The sequence below is a fragment of the Piliocolobus tephrosceles genome, chromosome 14, assembly GCF_002776525.5.
Source record: "Piliocolobus tephrosceles isolate RC106 chromosome 14, ASM277652v3, whole genome shotgun sequence".
Taxonomy (NCBI): Eukaryota; Metazoa; Chordata; class Mammalia; order Primates; family Cercopithecidae; genus Piliocolobus; species Piliocolobus tephrosceles.
The window spans coordinates 58895753-58906853 of record NC_045447.1 but is presented as its reverse complement, the minus strand read 5'-3'; positions in this window follow the sequence as shown (position 1 = coordinate 58906853).

The window sequence follows — 11101 nt, the reverse complement described above, 5'->3', positions numbered from 1 at the left end:
GCGCTGCGCTCGCGGGCCAGTGTTAAGTTCCGGCGGGCGCGGGCTTGGCGGGCCCCGCACACGGAGTGGCCGGCCGGCACCGCCGGCCCAGGGCAGTGAGGGGCTTAGCACCCTGGCCAGCAGCTGTGCCAGGTCCCCCAGCAGTGCTGGTCTGCCAGTGCTGCACGCAAATTCTCGCCGGGTTTGGCTGCCTCCTGTGGGGGCAGGGCTCGGGACCTGCAGCCCGCCATATCTGAGCTCCTCCCCCTGCGGTGGGCTCCCACGGGGCCTGAGCCTCCCGGACGGGTGCCACCCTCTGCTCCGTGGGGCCGGGTCCCATCCACAGCCCGAGGGCTGAAGAGTGCAGGCCAGGCGCGGCTCAGGACTGGCGGGCAGCTCTGCCTGCAGCCCTGGTGCAGGATCCACTGGGTGAAGCCAGCTGGGTTCCTGAACTGGATGGGGATTTGGAGAACTTTTATGTCTAGCTGGAGGATTGTAAATATACCAATCAGCACTCTGTGTCTAGCTCATGGTTTGTGATACACCAATCGGTACTCTGTATCTAGCTAACCTAGTGGAGACTTGGAGGACTAGCACTCTGTGACTCTGTCTAGCTCAAGGATTGTAAATGCACGAATCAGCACTCTGTGTCTAGCTCAGGGTTTGTAAATACACCAATCAGCACTCTGTGTCTAGCTCAGGGTTGTGAATACACCAATTGGTACTCTGTATGTAGCTAACCTAGTGGAGACTTGGAGGACTAGCACTCTGTGACTCTGTGTCTGGCTCAAGGATTGTAAAGGTACCAATCAATACTCTGTCAAATTGGACCAATCAGCTCTCTGTAAAATGGACCAATCAGCAGGATGTGGGTGGAGCCAGATAAGGGAATAAAAGCAGGCTGCCTGAGCCAGCAGTGGCAACCCATTCAGGTCCCCTTGCACAGTGTGGAAGCTTGGTTTTTTCACTCTTTGCAATAAATCTTGCTGCTGCTCACTCTTTGGGTCCACGCTGCTTTTATGAGCTGTAACAGTCACGGCGAAGGTCTGCAGCTTCACTCCTGAAGCCAGTGAGACCACGAACCCACTGGGAACAACGAACAGCTCCAGACCTGCTGCCTTTAAGAGCTGTAACACTCAGGGCAAAGATCTGCAGCTTCACTCCTGACAGCGAGACCACGAACCCTTCAGAAGGAAGAAGCTCCAGACACATCTGAACGTCTGAAGGAACAAACTCCGGACACCCCATCTTTAAGAACTGTAACACTCACCACGAGGGTCCGCAGCTTCATTCTTAAAGTCAGTGAGACCAAGAACCCACCAATTCCAGACACATTGGGAGGGGGGGCCTCTTGGGAGGTGATTAAGTCATGAGGGTGGAGCCTTCATGAATGGGATTAGTGCCCTTATGAAAAAGACCAAAGGGAATTTGTTTGCTCTTTTCACTACATGAGGAGGTAGTGAAAAGACAGCTGTCTATGAGTCAGAAAGCCAGCCTTCACCAGACGCGGAATCTGCTCACACCTTCCTCTTGGACTTTCCAGCCCTCCAGAACTGTGAGAAATTTCTGTTGTTTATAAACTACCCCATTTATGATAATTTGTTATAGCAGTCCGAACTAAGACACTCCTTTTGCCTCTGTTTTCCATATCCGCCATCACCTTTATCCCATGCCTTTCTTTATTCTCATTCTTCTAGGAAACCACATAAAACATCCAGAATTTCAAATGGGCATGCTGAGGATTGGGATGGTTCCAGGTGGAAGACTTGTTCTTGCTTCCCTAGCTCAAGTTCAGGATTTATTGAGAACAGAAACTGCCAAGTTTTTAGTCATAGTCACAATCTTCTTTATTAGGCTGATAGTCCTATCATCTCTGTGCATTTAAAAGATAGACTTTCCAAGCAGGGCACGTGGCTCATGCCTGTAATCCCAGCATTTTGGGAGGCTGAGGTGGGCAGATTACCTGAGGTCAGGAGTTTGAGACCAGCCTGGCTAACATGGTGAAACCCCGTTTCTACTAAAAATACAAAAAAATTAGCTGGGCGTGGTGGCACGTGCCTGTAATCCCAGCTACTTGGGAGGCTGAGGCAGGAGAATCGCTTGAACCTGGGAGGCAGAGGTTGCAGTGAGCCGAGATCATGCCATTGCACTCCAGTTGGGGAACAGGAGCGAAACTCCGTCTCATTAAAAAAAAAAAAAAAAAAAAAAAAAGATAGCCTTTCCTTCTGGACAGTGATAATCCTAAAAATGGTTTAATATTTTCTCTATCAAATGAAGCAGTCTGAAAATTATTCTTTGAGCAAAGTTATAAGAATACTGAGCTTAAAAGATATTGATTATACAGTCTATTTAAAGATACATGCATGCATATGTTCATTGCAGCACTATTCACAATAGCAAAAACATGGAATCAACCTAAATGCCCATCAGTGATAGACTGGATAAAGAAAATGTGATACATATACACCATGGAATACTATGCAGTCATAAAAAGGAATGAGATCATGTCCTTTGCAGGGACATGGATGGAGCTGGAGGCCATTATCCTTAGCAAACTAACATAGGAACAGAAAACCAAATACTGCATGTTTTCACTTATAAGTGGGAGCTGAATGATGAGAACTCATGGACACATTGGGGAGAACAACACACACTGGGGGCTGTTGGAGGGTAGAGAGAAGGAGGGAGAGCACCAGGAAGAATAGCCAGTGGATGCTGGGCTTAATACCCAGGTGATGGAGTGATCTGTGCAGCAAACCACCATGGTGCATGTTTACCTGTGTAACAAACATGCACATCCTGTACATGTACCCATGAAATTAAACTTTAAAGTTCATATGGAACCAAAAAAGAGCCTGCATTGCCAAGACAATCCTAAGTCAAAAGAACAAAGCTGGAGGCATCACGCTACCTGACTTCAAACTATACTACAAGGCTACTGTAACCAAAACAGCATGGTACTGGTACCAAAACAGAGAGATAGACCAATGGAACAGAACAGAGTTCTCAGAAATAATACCACACATCTACAGCCATCTGATCTTTGACAAACCTGAGAAAAACAAGAAATGGGGAAAGGATTTCCTATTTAGTAAATGGTGCTGGGAAAATTGGCTAGCCATAAGTAGAAAGCTGAAACTAGATCCTTTCCTTACTCCTTATATGAAAATTAATTCAAGATGGATTAGAGACTTAAATGTTAGACCTAAAACCATAAAATCCATAGAAGAAAACCTAGGGAATACCATTTAGGACATAGGCATGGGCAAGGACTTCATGTCTAAAACACCAAAAGCAATGGCAACAAAAGCCAAAATTGACAAATGGGATCTCATTAAACTAAAGAGCTTCTGCACAGCAAAAGAAACTACCATCAGAGTGAACAGGCAACCTACAGAATGGGAGAAAATTTTTCCAATCTACTCATCTGACAAAGGGCTAATATCCAGAACCTATGAAGAACTCAAACAAATTTACAAGAGAAAAACAAACAACCCCATCAAAAAGTGGGCAAAGGATATGAACAGACACTTCCAAACGAAGACATTTATACAGTCAACAGACACATGAAAAAATGCTCATCATCACTCGCCATCAGAGAAATGCAAATCAAAACCACAGTGAGATACCATCTCACACCAGTTAGAATGGCAATCATTCAAAAGTCAGGAAACAACAGGTGCTGGAGAGGATGTGGAGAAATAGGAACACTTTTACACTATTGGTGGGACTGTAAATTAGTTCAACCATTGTGGAAAACAGTGTGGCGATTCCTCAAGGATCTAGAACTAGAAATACCATTTGACCCAGCCATCCCATTACTGGGTATAGAGCCAAAGGATTATAAATCATGCTGCTATAAAGACACATGCACACATATGTTCATTGTGGCACTATTCACAATAGCAAAGACCTGGAATCAACCCAGATGTCCATCAGTGACAGACTGGATTAAGAAAATATGGCACATATACACTATGGAGTACTATGCAGCCATAAAAAAGGATGAGTTTGTGCCCTTTGTAGGGACATGGATGCAGCTGGAAACCATCATTCTCAGCAAACTATCACAAGAACAGCAAACCAAGCACCGCATGTTCTCACTCATAGGTGGGAACTGAACAATGAGATCACTTGGACTCGGGAAGGGGAACATCACACACTGGAGCCTATTATGGGGAGGGGGGAGGGATTGCATTGGGAGTTATACCTCATGTAAATGACGAGTTGATGGGTGCAGCACACCAACATGGCACAAGTGTACATATGTAACAAACCTGCACGTTATGCACAAGTACCCTAGAACTTAAAGTATAATAATAAAAAAGTAAATAAAGTTGATTATAAAACCAAATAAAAGAATATATTTAATTTTAAAAATATTTTATGTATAAATATAAAATCTTCTAATATATTAATGTTTTAATACTGTTTAATATGATAAATCTTTTGATAAATTAGTATTTGTGATTCAAATAATTTTATTAATCCAGAAAATTGAAAATATTAAGTCACAGAAACCGAATTAAAAGTTGCTTAAAAATATCAGATTTCCAGAGACATCTTAAAGTGATACTAGTAACTAACTCCAAATTAGTTATTTATGTAAATAAATTGTTTCTTGGTACTGGAGTCTTCTTGTGAGCTGTTCAATAAATAGAAGACACCTTTGGATTTCAACATGGATGACCTCCCATGCACAGTTGCTATAATTTTGGTGTTATAAGTAGTCATGAATCCCTTGAAAATAATTTTTTAGTCTAAATATGATATTCCCCCTTTGCAAGAGTGAATGGCCCTCCTTCCTGGTTTCCTGCTCCAAACACACCTCTGTCTTCTCTATTTGCTGATAAAATCTGCTTAGGAGTCTCTCCAAGCTGCTTTCATTCCAAAAAGATAGGCAGACATTCAGGCTGAAAGTGTTGAATATCTGCTGTAACATTTCTTATTTGGCAATGAGGGTACTTCCCTTTGAAAACAGGTTACTTTTAGAAACCTGGTAGAATCTGAAGGTGCTCCTTTCCTTTAGACATTGCAGAGGAAATTTTTCTCATAGGTTTTTTAAATGTTGTAAAATCTCCCAGTTGCCCTTGCACCTTTGAAAGTGGCAGTGCAGAGAGAATGCAGTAGTGGTAAGAAGTAGTACCAAGGCTCAATCCAGCAAGCATTGACTAGTCATGTTGAGCTCCTTCACACTGCTGCTCCTTCCTGTAAGAGAGCTCGGGTATAGATTAGCTCTGACTGCAGGCTCCACATCTCCAAATTCATATATCTGAGGGAGCTTTGTTCTTGCATGGTATTTCTGGATACCTCTACTGGTACTTTCATGTGGTCTTTGCCACTTTTCATTTACTATTTTCCAATCATAAACAAAAACTTTGTAGCATCACTAGACAGCAATACACACATTTACTTTTATAATTGTGATGGATATAAACTATCTTCTATGAAAGATCAACCATCAGTTACATAAAAACAAAGCAGTGGATATCATTGCCTTAATTTGCATTTTTATGCATAGACTGTACTGGCTTGCCTTCATCTACTTACGCTTGTTCTTGTTCCAATTAAGGATGACTCTGGGTGAAAAGCTTGTTTAGATATTTGGCATGGTTTTCAAGGCTTTGTTTTAGCTAATTGTATTTTATCATAAACTTGTATTTCAAAGCCCTTCAAACATGGCACATTGTTTAACCTCTTTGCCAACTTCCTGATGGCTAAGGTGAAGAAAATATTATCACAGATGGTTGTTAGCAAGATTGGTGACTGATGATTGACACGGAGGAAGTGCTCAATCAATGCTTATTACCATAATGACCACAATCACCATCATCCTCTTAGGGAGAAGAAGGCCTAGCTGCCCCTGCCACTGACACACTTCTGTCTGGGGTTTTTGCTCTGTAAGGGCAAGAATGTTGCAGAGACTTGTGGATGAATGAGTACTGAAGCCAGTCAAGATGCTGTTTTAAAATCCTTTGAGATTTTATGCTTTGTAATTGATTTAACTAGGGCAGATTGTAGTGTTGAATGCACTGTGAACACCAACAGTTGATCAATGAGTAATATTACCAAGAGAAAGGACTGAGGTGAGGGGGTGACATTTATTGAGAATAAATTATGTGTGGGCACTGTGCTAGATGATGTGCTACTGTATACAAAGCAGGCCAGAATTGTCTGAAGGGAAAAACTAGTCATCATGAGAATAACTAAAATGAGTAGAATAAAAAACCATCATATGATATTAAAGACAATAACAATCATCCTATATGCTGAAGAGTATTTTTATATAAATTCTCATTATGGACTAAATGTGTAGCAATTACACGATCCTCATTTTACGAGAGAGGAACCTGAATCTCAGAAACTCAATCTTACCTGCTAAGATTGGGTAAAGATTAGAGGGACTGTGCTCAAAATTAGAGATGACAAAGAGGTTTAATCCCAGATCAATTGGTGCTAGTCTGAGGGAGTGAGAAGGATTCAGAGGGCTTCATTTGGGCTAGGTGAAAAGAGTGCTGTAACCCGCTAGCACTGTTTGCTGTGGTGTGAGGCCGCCCCCCTTCAAGCTGCCATCCCCATGTAAATGTTAAGCTATCTTATATATGTGTCTTGTTTGCTTGAGCATGAATGAAACAGGTTGTAAGTTTGGAGTGAATAAGGGGAAATTAAACAGCCAATATAGAAAAGGTGACTAGACCACAAACTATGAAGGAAACTGGAAAAATGGTAGTGATTTCTATAGGCTAATCCTGTTTTTACAATCTGATATTAGAAAACAAAAAAAATCACTTTTTTCTTTTCTTTCTTTTTCTTTTTTTTGTCATGGACAGACAATTTCTTTTTATTTATTTATTTATTTATTTTTTATTATTATACTTTAAGTTCTAGGGTACATGTGCATAACGTGCAGGTTTGTTACATATGTATACTTGTGCCATGTTGGTGTGCCAGAAAATTCAGGGATAGTGATTTATAATTGAACTTCTAACTGTGCTCATGGGGAAGTCCCATAGCCTACCAATGTTCATTTTTATGGAAGAGGAGCCTGAGCATGCAAGATGGTCACATCTCTCAGAGTGCTTGTGGGAGGTCATGAATGGAAATTAAAAGCTATTATCTCAAATATGAAATGGCATCAAAATCCTAAACTATGCAGTCCTAACTGCAGGGCCAGTCAGCACCTGCTTCACCATAAAAGAAAAAGGTGAGCCACCATCTCTTTGTATTTTTACTGCCTGCCCTCCACGTTAATGTGCTACGTGTGCTTGCCTTTGCTTAGCTAGCGGTGGAAAACCACTTCCCCTCTCTGTGGCCCTGAAAATGACAACCATATGTTATTCCAGTCTTTTCTCTCAGTTTTATTTTCCAGGTCTTAACTCATGATTGCCCTCTGGGTTTCTGTAATGCTAAGGGAATGTTTTCAATTGAAACAAGAGTTCCTGCCAAAATGAAAGAACATGAAAACATGATTCTGCATCACATATTTGGTAAATCCTCTACTCTCCATTTGAAATTCAGAATTCAGGGGTTAAATTACAAGAGCGCTTTCAAATACAGGTTAAAAAAAACTGTGTTTATCTGAAATCACAGGCAATCTTTATAGGAGCCTAGGTATTAAAACTGTTTAAATGCAATTTTTTGAGGAAGACTTTTGAATGGAAATGGAGAGTCTATTGAAATAAAAACTTTAATTAAATCATCGTTTAGCTATTATGAAATAAAGACCTGATTTCATTAGTGCTTTCTAAGTTGTAGTTGCTGTTAAACATTTTAAAACAAATTGTTTTACTAATTATAATAAAAAATGACTCTCGAGTTCTTGTGTATTAACTCCTTTAGTGGTACCCAGGCAATTCTGGGTGTAGAATCTTCTCTCCTTTTTTCCATCAATTTAATAAATTTCTGCTTATCATCAACATGAAAGTCTGTTTGTATTTAACAAAATTTCAATTTTCCTCTTCTAAATCCTTTATATTCTCTTATTAATCTTTGAGTAGAGGTGAGTAACCTGCATAGCCAATAATAACAACTAACATTTGTTAAGCACTCCTTATCTTATGTATCAGAAACTGTGCCAAAGGATTTAGATGTAATATCTCATTCCTTAAATGTTCAGATATGGATCATTAATTCGCCAGTTTTTAAGGTAATGAAGCTGGACCTCAGAGAGATTAAGAAATTTGTCCAAGTCACACAATTTATAAATGTTGGAGCGAAAATTCAAACATAAATGTTTTTTAATCCAGGCCTTCTGTTTTAGATCTATAAAACCCAGCAGGAAAAGTCCTTTACCTTCACTTATAATCTTAAAGAGAGATAGAAACCAGATAAAACATTAAAACTTTGAGTCATAGAAGTAAAAATCACATAGGCTCAAGCCTCTGAAATCCCCAATGGATCCCTAAGAAATCCCGTAGAGCGATTTGCCCAAATGAGCTAGCGGCAAAGAAGGGAAAGGTACTGAAGCCTCCTAAATCCCAATCTGGTGCATTTTTTACTAACAATGTAGGCTTATGAGTGAGTAATTATATTTTAAAATTACATCAAGGTATAAAGTAGTATCATTATGTGATTTTTAAAAATTAAGTTTGGGCTTATAACTATATCAAATAGAACTTATGCTCGTGTTCTCAGTTATCTTGTTGTCAGGGACATTGTGTAGTAAATGGACTGTCAGGAGACAACTAGAGTAAATGACTCATTAGGATTGTGATAGGATTGGAGACAATATATTTCAGTCCTCAAAACTGAGATAGCTTTATTATTACTACATGATTATAAAAATCAGTACCTGCTACTGAATGTGTTAAATATTCAGAAAAAATACAAAGAAGAAAATTCATTCACAAATTTATCAGAGATTTTTACCTTACTATTTTTATAAGTTAAATTCTAGGCTGTTTTCTATTCATATATATATGAATTTTCCCACAAAATGGGGTTATAGTATGCATATTGTTTAGAATGTACCTCTGTCACTTAACAATATGTTGGCTATGGAATACTTTCTGAGTCAACATACAGAAATCTAGCATAATTGTTCTTAATTAGCATAATTTTTATTAGCATAATTTTTAGTTTTCGATAGTTAGAAATTTATGTTTTTCTCCTAAATTTGGAATATTTACAAAGTCTGAACCAATAAACACCCTTGTATAACACCTTTTGAAAATTTGTCTAATTATTTCCTTAGGACAAAATTATAGAAAATGACTTGCTGAATCAAAGGGAATATAGTTTTAAGGCTTTTGGCAGCCTTATTTTCTGTTGCCCTCCACTATCATACCAATTGCTAAATATTTGAATATCTAGAGTAATATAATCTGAAAATTATATTATTTTGTATTCAATGGATACTTTTTTTTTTTTTTTGAGACAGAGTCTCGCTCTGTCGCCCAGGCTGGAGTGCAGTGGCTGGATCTCTGCTCACTGCAAGCTCCTCGTCCCGGGTTTACGCCATTCTCCTGCCTCAGCCTCCCGAGTAGCTGGGATTACAGGCGCCCGCCACCTCGCCTGGCTAGTTTTTTGTATTTTTTAGTAGAGACTCAATGGATACTTTTTATACTAATGTTGGGTACTTGTTATTTCTAAAGCATGGAGTCAATGACTATTGGTTGCTTTTCGAGTCTAATTGATGTTTGACACAGATTCCTACACTTTTCTAAAAAGCAATCTCTCTAAAATAAATTTATAAGGGATATTCTTATTCTCATTTACAGATGGGAAAACTGAGAAGAAAGGACATTAAAGGAACTGACTTTATTGACTCAGGAGAAATTATTTTTTTCTTTCCAACCTAGACCAGGCACTGATCAAAAGTAGTGACTGGCTCTCATCAAATGGAAGAGTGCCAGATATTCTAACATTGATCACTTTTTGTAATTCTTCTTCTCTTTTTTTGGGGGGGGGAAGTTTGCAGATATTTAGTTTTACTTTTATTAAAAATAGTTTTATAAATATTTTATTCACAAATACTATGTGTTCAATGCTGACGTTAGGTACACTTATAACAAGTCTATCCTGTTTCACCTGCTTAAAGTACAAAAACAAGCTCACATTTTTCTCTCTAGAGTTATTACTGAATCACATGCACACAGTGTAAAAAAGATTTATACAATGCAATTAAATGAAAAAACATTCTTTCTCACTTTTCCATCCCTACTTCCAATCTACAGAAGCAACTTGTTTTTCATTTTGTTTCTTTTCTTTTGCCATTTATTATATACCATGTAAATCTATATAATGTACCAAAATCTTTATCGATTTACCAATTTAGTGTTCGTGTTTCAATTTAATGACTTCATGTTCTAACTATAGTTTATTTATATCAATGTCCACCTCTCCTCCTTTCTCCCAGATTTTGTTGGATGTTGCTACAATTATTTTTATAACTATTACCCATTCTCTATTTCTTTGTTTTCCTTATTAACAGAGGCAATGTGTCCAGCTATAAACACTCACATTCCAAGGCTCCATTTGAAAGATCAGGAACTCGAGAGATCGTCCACTTCCTAATTCAGATAACACGCCTCTTACTTCTTGATGAAATGTGGAGGCAATGCTTGCAGGTACAACCGTCATGTTATAGCCATGAGTTGACAAATATAGCAGTGACATGGTACAAATAATGGAGCAGAAAAAGAGTGCCCAATTCCCAGGCACATTGTTAGAAAGCCAGCCTGCTCTAACTGCCTCCATCTAGATCTTTTGTAGGTAGAGAAGATAAACCCCTTTAGTTTACTGCTAATAAGGCTATTTGTTAGTTGTAGCTGGATGTATTCCTAACAGAAATAGTTACATAGTTTTCATTCTTCATTGGTTCGTCATTGGTAACTTTATAAGTATAATAAAATAATATAGTGTGGGAATACATATGAGTATAATGATACACTTACATCTCTCATTTCTTGTTTTATCCTCATTAGACAACATCTTATGACTGATTCCACTCTTTAATCATGTGTTTACTGTTATATTCAAAGAGATGCTGGAATGAGGAAGAGGTTAAAGAGAGATTATTTGCCATCTTGAACTAGGAATATTCATCTCTTTTGTATACTTAATTGGCTCAAGCTTCGCATGACCTAGAATATTTTCCCCTTTCCTCTGGGGTACTTTCATT